Source organism: Schistocerca gregaria, chromosome 1 (genome assembly GCF_023897955.1).
Source record: "Schistocerca gregaria isolate iqSchGreg1 chromosome 1, iqSchGreg1.2, whole genome shotgun sequence".
NCBI lineage: Eukaryota > Metazoa > Arthropoda > Insecta > Orthoptera > Acrididae > Schistocerca > Schistocerca gregaria.
Window position 1 is genome coordinate 724,580,625 of NC_064920.1, and position 17,422 is coordinate 724,598,046.

Genomic DNA, 17,422 nt, shown 5'->3' on the forward strand with positions numbered 1-17,422 from the left:
AATATTTTGTGTTGGGAAAGTTACTTTATGCTCAAAAGTTAATGGCTCCTTCCGGTGTATGAAATTCAAACGCGCCGACTTATAGAAGAAATGTACTCGCTGATGTAGTTCGCGTATCTTCTAGTCCGTGGTCGGCAACTAGTGATAAACCAGTCATTCTTCACAAATAATTCCGAATCAATACTCCGTCACAATATTTAAATACGTCTTCGAATCGTCCGCTCCCTCACAGTTATACACACTGCTCAGTTAAAACGTACTTTGAAATGTCTCTTATCGTATTCGTTTGTCTACAGGACAGTGGTCAGCAGTGCCAAGTAATGACACTTTCCTGTCGTGCCGCGAGCCAAAGTGGGGATGGCGACCGTTACATCTGTGAGACGAGACGTTATGAACACGGTGCACCGCGAGATTGAAAGCGATGTGATGGCGCTTTGGGTGCGTGACGTGGTGTGGGAAAAGTATACAGGGTGAGTCACCTAACGTTACCGCTGGATACATTTCGTAAACCACATCAAACACTGACGAACCGATTCCACAGACCGAACGTGAGGGCAGGGGATAGTGTAATTGTTTAATGCAAACCATACAAAAAAGCACGGAGGTATGTTTTTTTAACACAAACCTACGTTTTTTTAAATGGAACCACGTTAGTTTTGTTAGCACATCTGAACATATAAACAAATACATAATCAGTGCCGTTTGTTGCATTGTAAAATGATAATTACATCCGGAGATATTGTAACCTAAAGTTGACGCTTGAGTACCACTCCTCCCCTGTTCGAACGTGTGTATCGGAGAGCACTGCAACATACATCGCGTTTCTACAGAATGATCTGCCAACGTTGCTAGAAAATGTCCCACTGGAAATGCGTCGACGTATGTGGTATCAGCATGATGGTGCACCTGCACATTCCGCAATTACCACTAGGCTGTGCCTCGACAGGATGTTCGACGGGCGTTTGATAGGACGTGGAGGACGCATAAATTGGCCAGCCCGTTCTCCTGATCTTACACCTCTGGACTTCTTTCTGTGGGGTACGTTAAAGGAGAATGTGTACCTTGATGTGCCTACAACCCCAGAGGATATGAAACAACGTATTGTGGCAGCCTGCGGCGACATTACACCAGATGTAAAGCGGCGAGTACGACATTCATTACATGAGAGACTGCACTTCTGTGCAGCAAATGATGGCCACCACATTGAACATCTATTGGCCTGACATGTCGGGACACACTCTATTCCACTCCGTAATTGAAAACGGAAACCACGTGTGTACGTATACCTCAGCCCTCATGGTAATGTACATGTGCGTCAGTGAAAACAACCTATAAAAAGGTGTTAGCATGTAACGTAATGTGCTGTTCCAGTCTCTTCTGTACCTAAGGTCCTTCACCGTTCCATTTGGATCCCTACGTAATTCGGTGCTCTCCGATACACACGATCGAACAGCGGAGGAGTGGTACTCAAGCGTCAACTTTAGGTTACAATATCTCCGGATGTAATTAACATTTTACAATGCAACAGACGACACTGATTACGTATTTGTTTATATGTTCAGATGTGCTAACAAAACTAACAGGGTTCCATTTAAAAAGGTAGGTTTGTGTTAAAAAACATAGTTCCGTGCATTTTTGTACGGTTTTTACTAAACAATTAATCTAGCCCCTGTCCTCACGTTCGGTCTGTGGAATCGGTTCGTCAGTATTTGATATGGTTTACGAAATATATCCAGCGGTAACGTTAGGTGACTCAGCCTGTATAAGCGGAGCAAAGGAGAAGAAGGAATCTTTGTAGCGATCCACTGAAACAAGCCGCATCCACAAAGAGGGGCTGTAATGCCTGAGTTCCTGGGAACGAATATGTAGAAATAGCCAAAGCTGGTAGGCTGTTCGTATGCTATTGTCGTTAGCACATGTTGGAGATGGTTCAATACCACTGAAACCACGAGTAGACGGCAATGTGCTGAGCGTCCACGTCTCATCGTTGGGCTTAGGCTTGCCCGAGTTATAAAGCAAGATAAGCAGGGATCTGTGTCAGATCTGAACTCACAGAGTACAACGATGGTGCCGACGGACATGTGTCTGAGCACACAGTTCAGAGCACATGTTGAGCAATGCGCGCCACTGCAGACGAACCATACGTGTTCCCATGCTGTCCCGACGATATCGTCAGTTACACCTACAGGTGAGCACGGTGTCATATAGAGGTTCAATGACGGCTGTACACTACGTGCATACTTTCAATTTTGATGTCTTGTCCGACGGTCAAGACATATTCCAGCAGATTACCAAATCGTATGAGTCTCACAACCGGTCTGCAGGTGCATGGCATTTAACTCACGTTGATTTTTGGGCCACTAAATTAGTCTGATGAACCGTATCTGGGACGGTATCGGGTACAAGCTATAAGCCCACCCAGCGCACAAATCACCGCCCCGTAATTTACGAGTTCTGCGTGACGTGCACCTTGAGGTGTTGTGCCGCCTACCTTCGGAAAGCCACCAAGGACTTGTCGAATCCATGCCATGCAAAGACATTGCTATGTCGCGTCCCAGTGGGGACCAACAAGCTGTTAATCAACTGGTCATTATGTTTTGGCTCAATGGTCTTTATACTGTTCCATATTTTTAACTTTCATCTGTACACGATATGTAGCTGACCTTCAAGCTCCGGCCGCTCACTGCTTACTTCTCTAAACGACGCAGTTTCCCAGGGAATCCTTGGCCGCTGGCGCAAACTCCTAACTCCATTCTTGAAGACCGTCAGAGTCTCACCCTCTGGAAGACAGCTGCTGAGTCGAGCCTTGATAAAGGTATCGGTAACAGAACCATTTTAAACGCGAAGTCATGAGAATCGCAAGCCGGGTCATTCTTCACAAATCTTCGGTATCGCATGCCGTCGTCCTGTTCTGGAAGTGGCAATCGTTTTCGTTTCTTAATACTCGTCCCACCACAGAAAACAACATGTGAAACTGTGTAACAGCTGCTTATAGTTACCTAGACAGAGATTCCTGAGAAATCATTTTTCTATGAGGAGGTTGTGAATGTTTGTTTTCTACAGACAGTAATTGGTGTGTGAAGATTTTGTCATTGTTTACACTTGTTGGGAAGGTTTACTATACGTACCGACTAACGTCAACGATTCAGTGCTCGACTAGCTACATTTCCGTACCACATTCCCACATACATCATGTGCAAAAGAGAATGGGGACGAGAGAAAGGAATTGGAAGGTGGCAGACAATTAGATGGTAAGAATAGACTCATAGACCCTCTCATACATACAATCCATAATTATTACGCCGTGGGTATCGGGCAAAATCTTAGTAACGTAGAAGATATGAGAAAAGCTGTTGGGCCAGTTTTGTTTCTCCTCTTTCCAACAGTTCATAAAACCATTCATGGCCTATATCCTTCATGACTGAATCCCGACGCAAATACAACAGAGCACAGGAAAATGAAGAAAAATTAATTCACAAAACAGCTATCACTTCTGCCGTCGTTGAGGTTTTGAACGAAGCTTTAAGAAATTTTTCTGTAAGTAGCCTATTTAGGTTTATTTATTTGTAACACCATCTCTGTATGAATATCACCGGCTGTGCTGTGTGCAGTCTGTGACTGGTTGGCATTGTTGTAATACTCGCCATTGTCGCGTTGGGCAGTTGGCTGTTAGCGGGGCGTAGCGTTGCGCAGTTGGAGGTGAGCCGCCGTCAGTGGTGGATGTGGGGAGAGAGATGGCGGAGTTTTGAAATTTGTAAGAATGGATGTCATGAACTGATATATATATTATGATTATTAAGGTAAATACATTGTTTGTTCTCTATTAAAATCTTTCATTTGCTAACTATGCCTATCAGTAGTTAGTGCCTTCCGTAGTTTGAATCTTTTATTTAGCTGGCAGTAGTGGTGCTCGCTGTATTGCAGTAGTTCGAGTAACCAAGATTTTTTGAGGTAAGTGATTTGTGAAACGTATAGGTTAATGTTAGTCATGGCCATTCTTTTGTAGGGATTTTTGAAAGTCAGATTCTGTTGCGCTGAAAATATTGTGTGTCAGTTTAAGCACATTCGTGTATAATTGTTCAAAGAGGACGTTTCATATGTCGACCCTTAGCCGAGGATACCTCACTGAAATCTTCTGATTTTTTCTTGTAGTTTGTGTAATTAGTGTAGATTTTGTTTATTGCTAGCGCTTAACTGTAGAGAGAATCTCCTTTGTAGTTGTAGTCTTTCATTGTTGTACAGTAAAACAGATGTGGCATGCATGTACGAGGGTCAGTCAAAAAGTAATGCCTCCTATTTTTTTTTCTACGTTTAATTGTCAGGAAATTTAAATGCAATTACATAGGTTGAAAACCACAACATTGAGGATCATTTTGTCATTTTTCAATGTAATCTCCGCCCATCTCTACAGTTTTGGTCCATCTTTGAACAAGGGCATGTATCCCAGCACGGTAAAGATCACAGCTCTGCTTCCTAAGCCATTGACGCACGGATGTTTTGACGGCCTCCTCATCTTCAAAATGAATCCCACGATGAGCTTCTTTTAGTTGCCCGAACAGTTGGAAGTCTGATGGTGCCAGGTCAGGGCTGTATGGGGGATGAGGCAAAACTTCCCATCCAATTTTGACAATCTCGTCAGAGGTGTGACGACTGGTGTGTGGTCTTGCATTGTCATGCAAAAGAAGAACATCTGCCATTGATTTTGTTGGGCGAACTCGCTGAAGACGTGCTTTATGTTTTTTGAGGGTTGTGACGTATTGAACAGAATTTATTGTGCATCCCTGCTCCAAAAAATCAACCAGAATCACACCCTCTGTATCCCAGAAAACTGTTGCCATAACTTTCCCTGCCGATCGCACAGTTTTGAATTTTTTCTTCCTCGGCGAGCTTGTGTGACGCCACTCCATTGACTGCCTCTTTGATTCGGGTTCAAAATAATGCACCCATGTTTCGTCCCCGGTCACAATTTTTTTCAGAAACTCATCTCCCTCCAAACGGAAGCGCTGCAAGTGTTGGGAGGCTATTGTTTTCCTTGCCGCTTTATTCTGATCGGTTAACATTCTTGGAACCCACCGTGCACAAACTTTTGAGTACCCCAATTGTTTAATAATCGTGATCACACTGCCTTTACTAAGAGAAATAATGCGACACACTTCATCTGCAGTCACCCGACGGTCATCACGAATGATGTCATCAACTTGCTGAATGTTGTGTGGAGTCACTGCACTCACCGGCCTGCCGCTCCGCTTTTCGTCAGTCAACGGTGTTTGCCCTTCAGCTTCCTTACAACGACGAACCCATCGTCTAACAGTGCTGACATCCACTGTCACAACACCATACACCTTCTTCAGTCTTTCATGAATGCGTATGGGCGTTTCACCTTCTGCATTCAAGAATTCAATCACACAACGCTGTCTCAAACGAACATCGATGTCGGCCATCTTACAAACTTCTGCTGTGCTGCCACCTGTTGACACAGAAAGTTACTACTGCAGTGGATTGCAGAAGAAGGTTTGAGGAATGGCGCCAAATTCAAATTTTTCACTTAACTTAATTTTTTTAAGTAGAAAAAAAATGGGAGGCATTACTTTTTGACCGACCCTCGTAGATATGCACCAAGTATTTCGCAGATGCGCTTGCAATTAACTAGCTATTATTTGCTATGTTCATGTGTTCTCTTTTTTTTTTTTTTTTTGCTCTTCAAATTGTGTTTTTCTGTGTTGTCGTGTGAAATATTGTGACAATAATGGCGTGTGAAAAACGTAATACTAGGCTCCAAAGTAAACTGAGAAATGACAGTGAAGACGAAAGCAGTGTGTTAGCGCCACCATGTGTTGAATTAACTAATGTTCAAAGTAGTAATTTGGTAATTGTGCATAGGGAAATGGAGCGGGTTGCAAATAATGGTGTAGGCAGTGAAACAATTAGTGAACAGGGAAGCATTATCGATCGATAGGTCGGCAACAGCTAGCGTCAGGAATCCGAAATGACAGGACACAATCTTGCAAATACTGTACATTCAGGTTTTGCGTCCTCGCCGTTTTCTCAAATAAGTTAAGACACATTTTCTGCTTGTCAAAATGTGAATTTTGCCGGTGCAAATGCACTGCCGAAAAGCATAGAGGAACAGATTCCAGACACTAATACATTATTATTGCAATTAATGCAACAAATGAAACAAAATCAGAGATAAACACAGCAACAGTAAGACACAATGGAACAAAATCAGAGACAAACACAGCAAAAGCTTCAAAAGTTAGCCACAATGGAACAACACCAGAGACAAACACAGCAACAGTTAGCCACAATGGAACAAAATCTTCGGAAGTGAGACACCACACTTGAACGCAAGTCTGTAATGACGTAAAAACACAAATTAGTGAGCATTTTCAACCTATTTTTTCGCGGCATGAAAATGCATTACAGTATCATGAAGCAGCCATAAAAGAGAACTGCAAACTATTGTTCGTGAAAATCACGACACCTTGCAAGCTAAAATGGACTCAGTTTCATCCACCGATTCGGTTACGCAACTTGCAAGAACTCAGGAAAACTTAAAGGACGCAGTATATTCGATTTCAACCAAATGGACACTCTGAAACTTGGTTCAGAAAAACACACTGAGGAAATGTGTTCACTATCGGGGAAAGTAGCCGAACTTTAGGATCAGTTCAGTAATTTATCTGCAAAGGTAGATGATGATCTGAATGACACAAGACCTGTAGCCATCACTGACACAGAAGAGTATGAACAAATTAAGAAATTCAAACAAAATCAGAATCAAATTTATACGCAATACAAAAGAGAAATCCGGGAGGTACAAGATCAGTTGACGCATGTAATACAAAAATTACATATTTCAGAGGACACTCGCGCTCCAACACAGGAAGAGGAACTTCGAAATACGGAAAAGCCACAAAATAATAACACAGGGTATTTCGGAAATCATGAAAGAAATTGGCAAGGTGCACCGAATTTTGAGATGGAACCGCCGACACGACGTAACAATGACAGATATGCTACTCGCCGACACGATGATTTTGACTATAAGCTGTTCATTACTACACGTAAATTCAAAAAATTTAAGAATTCTGGCAACGACATTCATCTACAAGCGGGGCTCCATCAATTCTCTCATTGTTTTCCTCTCAACTGGTCATTAGAGCACAGATTAGAATTTATGTGTGGCCACTTGGAGAATGAACCAGCTCAAAGAATGCGATCGGTCATTCACGATTGTCACAGTGAAGGAGAATTTTATCATACCTTCCTCTCAACATATTGGTCTCAAGCTACACAAGACCGAGTAAAAAATAGCATCATAATTCTGAAACATTTCAAACAATCTGAATTTTCCAGTCTTGTGAAATATTTTGAAGACATGTTACATAAGAATCAGTAATTTTCAAACCCATACAGCCCATCAGAACTCATCCGCAGTTGCTTAGTCAAATTGCCTGAATATTTACGACATATTATTTTAGCAGTACGATGCAAAGACGACATTGAAGCTTTTCAGGGACTGTTACAAGAACTGGAAATTGACACTGACAATCGCGGAACGAGAAAACAGGAGCACAACAATTACAGGTCACACCTGTCACAATTCCGCGATGACAGAAATAATACACGGCAAGGCTATTCTTACAACGTAAATCGTGACCAAAAGAGACACCACCCGTATGACAACGTTGGCAGAGTAGTAATAATTACAGGGAAAGGTCGCCTCTCCGCGGTAATGACCATCACAGAGACAATCAGAGAAACAGGCAATATAGAAACCAAAATAATTATTATGAAGACGCAACGGTCTAGCGCGCAGTTACGATTCAGAGAGAAATTCTCCACCGCGTGACCAACAAGAAAGAAACTATGGAATCTACCGACATGACGACAGACGATATGATCGTAACGACAGACCTGAATTGCAGCAGAACTGGGGGGATTCAAACAGAGAAGGGCCCTCTCGACAAGGTGAATTTGTAGAAGTTTGGTCTCCAAATCCCAATAACGACGCGCGCCAACAAAGAGACAATAGGCAGTGACTCATACTGCTGGCAGCCACAAAGCGTACGTATGAAACTGACGACGCAGCTGCCGTAGCTAGCAATTACGTAGAAGTGGAAGACATTAGGGACATCTTACTCCAGGAACACGACGTAAAACATAACAACATTGCATATCCTGTGATTCAAATTACTGTAAATGACGTAAAATTTACGGCAGTACTTGACTCAGGCAGTCCCATTTTAGTAATTAGTAAAACAGCTTTTAGCAAATGCAACAAATCGAACGATTCCCCCACACTTCCGTTACGCAAGATTAAATTACAAGGTGCAATCATTGGAAAAGTGTAGATGTACGCCAACAAACCAACTTAGAATTCTTTTGTCAAAGCCACAGCTTCTCTATGAACTCTCTTATTGTTCCATTATTGCCGATGGAAATTATACTGGGAGTAGACTTTTTGAATGAATACAAAGAAATCTTAAACTTTCACGATGCTGAAATAAGTTTAGAGAAAGAAGGTAAGTCAATATCTTTGAAATTTGAAGATTGGCTCTCAAACCATGACGAAGAAATTAATCGGCTTTACCTTCTGTTAGACCACAGTTCGGAATTTTCTACGGAACTAGACACTAACAATCACTCTGCAAGTACTGACAGGGATGATATCGACGGCATATTTGAAACTAATGAGTTAATTCAGAATAAAATTCAAACAATTGAGAATTGTAATGAGACTGATAGGCAGGACCTTTTTGAGATTTTACAAGCATATTCCACAGTTTTTACTCACCAAACAGGAACAATCAAGGGATTTGAATACCAATTTCGTGTTCGTGAGCAGACTAAATTTTGTGTTACACCATACGTAATTCCAGCACATTATAGGTACCGTGTTAGAAAAGAAATACAATCTATGTTTGACGAGGGCATTATTGAGCCTGCAGTAACCTCATACAACAATCCATCACATGTTGTTGAGAAGAAAAATGGTACGATCAGGCTTGTCTTAGATTCGAGACAAATCAATACTATCATTGTTCCTGAAACAGACAGGCCGCAAACGTTGGAAGAACTTCTTAAATGTTTTAATGGTGTAAAAGTGTTGTCTTCCATTGATCTCAGATCGAACTTCATCCAGAATGTAGAAAATACAATGCTTTCCTTTGTTTCTGCGTTTGTTATCAGTTTCGGATACTTCCTTTTGGTTTGAACATTTCCTCGGCAGCATTCATGCGTGGGCCAAAATCCATGTTACCTGAGTTCTTAAAACGTCACATCACCTTATATGTGGACGATATTCTGATAGCAGAAACCTCATGGGAACAACATAATCACATTCTCAACAGCGTGTTACATTTTTTTTGCAGAATCTGGAATTACAGTTAACTTGGGAAAGTCTGAATTCGGTAGGACAAAGGTGAAGTTTTTGGGACATATTATTTCTTCTGAAGGCATTCAGCCGGATCCTGAAAAGTTAGAAGCAATCATAGCCATTCCAGTTCCATCCACAAAAAAACAAGTGCGCTGTTTTCTAGGTCTCGTAAATTTTTACCGTCGTTTTCTGAATATGCAAATTATAGTTACACCAAAACTTTGTTCTCTCACGGGAAAAAATACTATTAGGAACTGGGACGAACAATCACAGTTGGAATTCAATTCTTTGAAAGAATCGCTACTTAACGCGCAAATACTAGCTCATCCAGATCTGTCACAAGATTTCTGCCTTAGCACGGATTCTTCTAAAGTCGGTCTTGGTGCCCATTTATTTCAAGAAGCCATAGAAAATGACACTACCGCTCAGAAAACCATTGCTTTTGCTAACCGAGTGCTAACAAAATCTGAAAAAAAATATTCCGTTACTGAATTAGAAGCTTTAGCTATCGTTTGGGCATTTAACAAATTCCGTTTCTTTCTTTATGGTAAGCACGTAAAAGTATACAGTGATCATCGTGCATTACAATTTCTTATTTCTTCAAAATTAAATCAAGACAGGTTAAAACGTTGGGCATTGTTTCTGCAAGAATTCCACTTCACAATAGTCTACATTCCCGGCAAGGAGAACATTGTTGCGGACGCACTGTCACGCGCACCAGCTGGGCTTGAGAAAAGAAACACAGAAAGCAACCTCGAGAAAAATTTCAGTATTCTTTACATTCAGAAACTCGCCTTTGAAAACTTCATCACCACATCTTTAAAGGACGTTGCTCATGAACAAGATAATGATCCGATTTGGAAAGACATCAAAAGTAAACGGCATGAAAAGACACACACACAGATTCGACATTATTATCTGGTTAGAAACAACATACTGTTCAAACGCTGCACTGTTGATGACAAGCTATGGGTACTTCGCATTCCAGACGATTTCGTTAATAAGCTCATTTGGTACATTCATTTCAGCTATGCACATTTTGGTCCACGAAAATGTTATCATATTCTTCGAACGACTTGTTATTTTAACAATATAGAAAAGAGAATTCGAAGAGTCTTCTCTATTTGTAAACTTTGTCAAAAGGCGAAACCATCTACTGTCTCGCATCGTGCTCCATTGTTTCCTTTCATTCCTTCTAAATTAAAAGAATTTGCTGCTGTTGATCTCTTGGGACCGCTTGTCAGAACATCTAATGGATTTTCGTACGTTCTAGTCGCTGTTGAACTTACTTCAAAATTTGTTTCTTTCAGTCCGTTACGTAAAGTCACTGGACGGTCTGTACCCAACGCATTTGTTAAAAATTTCTTACGTGAAGTTGGACACGTTAGTAAAGTCATTTCAGATAACGGACCGCAATTCAGATCTGCTGTTTGGTCACGCATGCTTCGTAACCATAAAATCAAATCTGTTTTTTATTTCATTGTACTCACCACATTGTAGCCCGTCTGAACGGATTATGAAAGAAATCAATAAGCTTTGCATACTTTATTGTCACAGAAAGCATCAGCATTGAGACAGGTATTTACACTTATTTCAAAACGTGCTGAATGAAATGCCTCATGACTCCACTGTTTTACCATCTATTCTTGTACTGAAGAATAAAGAACCACCGAACAGAATCAGAGAGCTTGTACCTTTTCCGAATACACGTAAACTTCGACACAAAGACATAATTGATTTGGCTATTAAAAATATAAATTCTGCTGCAGACAAAAGGAGAAAATTACACGGTAAAGCAAATGCAAAGAAATTATATATTGGTCAGAAAGTTTTCATTAAAGCTCATCCATTGTCACCTAAGAAGAAACACTAGAGTCACAAATTCTTTCTAGTTTACAATGGACCTTACAGAATCCGACGTATACCACATGATAATTGCGTTGAAGTTGAAACTCTGCGTACTAGGAAGAGTAAAGGTTTACACCACATTTCACATGTAAAACCGTTTATTGAAAGATAATCTGCTTTTTAACTTTGTCTTTGCCATAAAACAGTTCACTTCACATTTCTAGTATGCTTTGTCACACTGAGAAACTGTTAACATGCAACAATGTTTTGAAGTTAACTATCCAGTCTAGAACGTAGGGAACATTTTTTAAACAGAAATTACGAATGCATTGTTATAGTGAATAGACGACACAGTGTTGTTATTTGTACATTCTTGCTTGTTAGTTGCACGATTACGTAACGACTGTAAGGCTTACATTCTTAGAACATATATATTGTTAATGAGATTTTAATGCAACATTTTGATTTAGTTGAAAAGACATTCTTTATTTGAAGTACTTTCTGTGAGATTAAAGATGACTTAGAATTTGGTTTATTTGACAGCTACAGGATTTTATCACGACGCTACTAATGTGTGACACAATTTATATTGTGCTTCTGCGATATATCTGTTTTATATCTGCACAGTTTTTCTGAATTCTCCTGGAACGGAAAACATGTTTTAGTAGTAAATTTGTGGTGTAGCTAAAATGAGACAGCCTTTTCTGTAGCACAACAATACGTTACAGTATAGTACTTACTTCATCATGGCAATAAGCATAGTAACTACGACATCTATACGCAAAGCATTTCACTTTTGTGTATCATGAGGTAAGTACATTGACTTCTGCACAACTTAGCTTTCGGGTGACGATAACTACAACACTTCCACAGAGATTATCTTATAACAAGATGCACAGTTAAGCGCTACAGTACACGTATTTAAGTGATTAATTTTGTACTTAAAACATTTATTTTTAAAGATATTTGAAGGACAATGATACAAATGTTTTCCGTGATACATTTCATTCCATTGCTGTAATCTGTAACACCTCAGGATATAATTACATTAATGCTCAGGGGGTAAACGCCTACTTTGTCTACCATGTGTCTGGCAAGCACAAGGAACCCTAGCTAATGTGGTATTTGCTTACACAAATTTGCACATTTTTACCATATTTCTCTAACACATGAATTACACAGCTATCTGATCATTTAACATAGAAACAAACTTTTTTTTTTACTACGTCAGTGGCAGATGTTTACGGAATTATGCAGTTCGATAATTTTACGCCTATGAAATAGTATTTTGTCTGTACTTTGTGAACTCTTCATATTTTTTGAGAACCATTGTGATACTATGAGAGCTTTGAATGATATATTTGGTATGTGATCATGATTTTCAAAGTACGTTTGAGGCAGATGACACAATTTTGACATGAGCAGAGAATTTTTTTTTAGGTTTTGAAATTATTGCAGAAAGCTATGACGTTTTTGAGATTTGATTGAGGTGTTATGATGTTATTATTACGACGACGATGTGCATTGTGCTGCTGAGGTATGTTTAAGCTGATGCTATATGAGTTATTTGATTATGCTACATATCTGTTATGATGAAATATTGAAGAAGTGTCGACGAATAAGGTAATGAATAATGAGTAGTGGTTAGGGACTCTGGTTTGTGAAAAAGGTTGTTGGAAAACAAGAATCGTACTTTAAGAGTTATGAAATGTGTGTATATGTGTGAATGTATCACTATGCTGGCGAAAAGTTTTTGGACACTATTATATTTAAAGTATTTTGTTTCTACAGATTTGTAACGCAAATTCTCAACCTGTGAAAATATTTTTACATGAGACTGTCACTGTAGCGGTAATGGCTGTCGTAAATATTTCGGTAATAAAGGTAAGTGACCGTGACGTAATGCGTTGTGAGCGTCCAGGTGTGCCAGCCGCCTTGAGGAAAAGTCATTAGTGTGTGCCTTTCAGAGGCACAGGTGGAGAAAGAAGGCCATTAACCTCTCTATTGACATTCCTTTTTAGAAAGCATCGGAAATACGACGCGTCCAAACTTGAAAACATTTGATTACACTGTGAAGCTCTTAATTTGTGATATTTACTGAAATGAAATGATGAGAAACATTTTATATCTGTTTTCTCTCTAGCTGAGAGATTGCTCATTTTGTTTAATATCCAGTTTCTACCTGCACTGCAGCATTGGTTAAAATAAAATTTAATAGATGTACTAATATCACTATTTTCTGTCTACAGACCCAGTAAAGAATCATTTTACGATGTACTTTCTTAGAAAAGAGAGCACAAATAGACATTTCCCTTCACAGGAATTGCAAAAATAATTTTTTTATGATTTGGTAACTTATCTGCTAGCGCATGTTCTCGTGATGCATCACTCTAGTGTTAAGATGCGACATAGGTATTAAACATTTTTACTGTAATATTTTTTCTGCTTCAGCTTTGTCGCGTTTAGATATAAGTTATTGTATTTGCTGCTGCTGTTTGCCAGGCATAAAGTTACTGAATTTGACTTTGTATTACTCTGTTAAGCAAGTTTTACTACGGATTTATTTTTCTTGTTTGCTGCGCATTGCCTTATATTAGTTGTAATATTGCTGCTTGCTTTGACAACTTCCATTTATTTTATTGCCATATATTAGTTTTAATATTGCTGCTTGCTTTGACAACTTCCATTTTTTTCATTGCTGTTTGTATAATTGTTTTGTGCTGCTGCATTGCCTCGTCCCTTAGTTTAGCATCTGAGCTCAGTAGGTTTAGGTTAGCTTAAGAGGGGGTAGACTACATAAGAAACTAACTATGATGAATTGGAAGAAAAGCATTGAGAAGCTATAAGAAAATGGTTTGGCCAAAAAAAGTAATGTACAGTGGAGAAAAAATATTTTTGAAAGAGGATATGAACAGAATACAGAAAGCATGCTTGGACAGGATTTTTTTTGGCTGGAGCAAATGTTGAAATATGAGGGACGATCTATGGAATGAAGTTTTGGGTTGGACTGCAGTACCAAATGTTACCCTGAAAACAAACCCTGTCCTTTCCTTTTGTGTTATCCCACTATGTGTTTGTGTACCATTGTGTATTTGTTTTCTTCCTGTCTCTGTGTACTCTTTTATAGGATTTTTTCTCTTCCAATACTAAGCTACATTCACTATGATGAGGAATACTGTTATCCTCAAACATAATTTGCATTAATAACATGTTATTTACTTCATAAAGATGTTTACACATTATTTATTCTGTTTTGTTCTAATGCTCATGTGTGAAGTTGATGTTTCAAAAGTTATTCTGATCTTTTATGTATGTACTTGTGTCGTGATTTTTGTAACACTGATGTATTTGTTATTTCGATTCTTTTGTAAAGCCTGTATTACTGCAAATGTTATCTGTACTACTATGTTCTTTAATGATATATTTTGTACCTTTGTTATTATATTCTCATGTTATAAAATTGTAATTGACACCAGTTCATCAAATTAAGTAACTTATAAGTTACATTTCACTGCACACGTTTCTGTTGGTCATAGTATATGGACAAAATGTGAGAAGTAGGGACTAATAGTCTTGGCACGTGTGTTAATAATTCAGCAAGAGACTGGTTAACAGCATTGCTGGTTCTAAGCACAATTAAAAAAAAACAACTTTGTGAGTGCACAAGTGGTGGTTTATGGACTTGCTATATTCTATGCAAGACTCTTCGATGGTGATTGTGCACCTGCACAGTCTCAATAGAGGGCTGCTGGCCAGCTCTATAAGGACTGAAGTGGGTCTGCACCTTCGATGGCCCACCAATACCATTATTTCTACATGGACTGCAGTGGGTCTGTACTTCTGGTGGCCCACCAATATCCTAATCTCTACCAGGACTACAGTGGGTCTGCTCTGTGATGACCTACCTAAAACAGTCTTCGATTGACTCTGCTGTGGGTTTGCTCTGTTGTGGCCCATTACCTGTCTGCATGTCAAGAGTTAGCACTGTCTTTCCATTAGAAGGACAACACTACTTCTTCAAGACTGCTTAGAAATCCACTACTTCCAAGTGCAATTTCTTTTATTGCTCATACTTTGAGAAAAACACTGCAATTTTACTGTGATGATCTATCAGGACTGTCTTTATGGAGTCTGAGAAAATTTTAGCTTTTGACCAAAATTGTATCAATAAGTGTGTGCATTTGATTTCTTTCTTATTGTAATTACAATTATGAAAAATTTTTTTCAAATCTGTACTGGCCAGTGCCCAAAACAATTTGTAATTTTTTTTTTGTGGGGAGCGTGGGGGCTATGTAAGTAGGCTGTTTAGGTTTTTTGTTTGTAACACCACCTCTGTATGAAAATCACTGGCTGTACTCTGTGCAATCTGTGGCTGGTTGGCATTGTTGTAATACTCGCCATTGTAGCGTTGGGCAGTTGGCTGTTAGCGGCCCGTAGCGTTGCGCAGTTGGAGGTGAGCCGCCATCAGTGGTGGATGTGGGGAGAGAGATGGCGGAGTTTTGAAATTTGTAAGAATGGATGTCATGAACTGATATATATATATATATATATATATATTATGATTATTAAGGTAAATACATTGTTTGTTCTCTATTAAAATCTTTCATTTGCTAACTATGCCTATCAGTAGTTAGTGCCTTCCGTAGTTTGAATCTTTTATTTAGCTGGCAGTAGTGGTGCTCGTTGTATTGCAGTAGTTCGAGTAACGAAGATTTTTATGAGGTAAGTGATTTGTGAAACGTATAGGTTAATGTTAGTCAGGGCCATTATTTTGTAGGGATTTTTGAAAGTCAGATTCCGTTGGGCTAAAAATATTGTGTGTCAGTTTAAGCACATTCGTGTATAATTGTTCAAAGAGGAGTTTCATTTCAAACGTAAGCCAGATGTAAGTCCGTCAACATCGTAATCTGGGTCAGAATTTCCAAGACAGGCTTGTGGTTCAGTAAGTGAAATGTTGCAGGTTGTGAAGTACGGAAAAGACTGTTGCAAACTACTGGTCGTTCCACTGTGAAACTAATGTCAAATTTAGATAAAGAAAGAGCTAGGGAGTCAGAGATAACTGTCAGAGGCCTTTAACAAGAGAAAGACAACGCAGACAAGCAGGTAAACGACACTGCAAGTTGAGATACGAGAGAATGCGAAGTTAGAATGCATTGACAACTCTAACGGCTGTTTCCGGTGAGGTGTGTTTTTTAGAATAAAGTGCACGTTTTCTCAGCTTCTAGTTACCAGAATTCGTTCAGAATTACAGGATACATTAATCTGAGTATTGTGCGTGTTTTAACACAGGGGCTTTCCTGTTTAATAAATCTCAGAGATGTTATAGCCTTATGTACATGAAAAATGCAGACAGTTTCCTATTTGGAAGTCCACTTTATACTAAAATAATTGTTATCTTAAAACTAATCAATGTATTTAGAAACTCTTCGGTTAAAGTGATAAAAGAGAGTTCTGTATCCTACAAGCCATATCCATACAAACCTTTATAAAACGCACCTTTCGTATGAATAAATTTCATATTATATAAGATATGGATTACCAACCTCCCCGGACTCTCAAAAGCTAAATGTAATTCTTGAAATAACCTAGACACTTAAAATTAAACCTTATGATACCAAGGTATAAACAGTCGAACAAAATTAAGCAACATTAAAATGGCAAATTGAGCTAATATTGGCTAATATCGCTGTTAAAACTGGACGTGTTGAACGCAGAGGGAAAAATCGTGCTGATTTGTTACATGCAGGTTTAGATAGCGACATATTTTTTATTTTATCTTCTGAGAATGTCTGGTTTTTATATATACGTATCGGCAGAACACAAGCCGCCACATTAGTTACTTCCGCAGTTGGCAGATAGTCGTAATCACGTGCCACTGTACAAAAGCAGTGCCACTAGAGGATCCTTCGGTAACGAATGTTAACGGCCGAGAACAGCGCGGGCTGCCGCCCGTGGCCAGGTGTTGCAAGCGTAACTCGCAGCGTGATGATTTCGTGCGCGATGTCGATGCTTATCGCTTGTCGCGAGGGATAAAATGGTAACGGAGCAGAGAGCGCGGAGCTGCAGGGACCGATAACGCTGTGGGACATAAATATGAAGAGCACAACACGAGAGATCCTCATCCGCTACTCCATTGTCCGATAATGGAATCGAGAGCATAAAATAGGCAAACACCAGCAGCCAACACGGCAG